Source organism: Myotis davidii, unplaced genomic scaffold, assembly GCF_000327345.1.
Source record: "Myotis davidii unplaced genomic scaffold, ASM32734v1 scaffold934, whole genome shotgun sequence".
NCBI classification, from domain to species: domain Eukaryota; kingdom Metazoa; phylum Chordata; class Mammalia; order Chiroptera; family Vespertilionidae; genus Myotis; species Myotis davidii.
Window position 1 is genome coordinate 1,095,482 of NW_006285798.1, and position 891 is coordinate 1,096,372.

Genomic DNA, 891 nt, shown 5'->3' on the forward strand with positions numbered 1-891 from the left:
GAAGGGCCCCGCCGCCGCCTCCCGGCCGCCACCCAGCACCGCCCCTGCGCGTACCCCGACCCAGGCCCTCCTTCTTGAAACACGCGGACCAAGAAATACCTACCGGCTGGGCCTGCGAGTCACACCGCGAAACAGCAGAAACGCGGAGAGGAAAGAAGGCGGCACAACGTCACTTCCGGGGCGCCGGCAAACGATACCCGGCAACTACAACTCCCAACGGCCTTCGCGCCGCACAGGGGGCGGGGACAGGCCCGATGCGCCCTGGGAAGGAAGTACGGCACCTCTACATGCCCTGATCGGGCGGCGCGTTGTCATCCTTCATCCCTCACAGATTTCGAGCCTCACGCCTCACCTGTGGAATCAGGGTCTCAGGGCCAAGAGTTTACTTTTTAAAAACGTGCACGTCCCCGGCCGGCGTGCCTCAGTGGTTGAGCGTCAGCCTATGATGAACCCGGAGATCGCGGTTCGATTCTGGCCAGGGCACACTAGGGGGCGTGCAGGAGGCATCGGATCAACGGTTCTCTTTCATCATTGAGGTTTCTCCCTCTCCCTCTCTCTGAAATCAATAAAAAGATATTTTTTTAAAAAGTGCACGTGATGCTGAGGAGCTGCTGTGTTTTAGAACTAGAGCAAACTTCGTCGATCAGACTTTTAATTCAAATACCAGTTTGGTCACTTGTTAATGTCTGAAGTTAGGCAAATTTCCTAACCTCTCTATGCTTCAGTCTACCCAAGCTGTAAAATGACAATAATGGCACTGACTTCATAGGGTCTTATGAGAATTAAATGACTTAGTATATATATGAAGCATTTAGGATAGTGCCTTGTACAAAATAAACATGTAGTAAATAATTCCACAAATGCTTGTTTACTGAGCATTTGTTATGAACC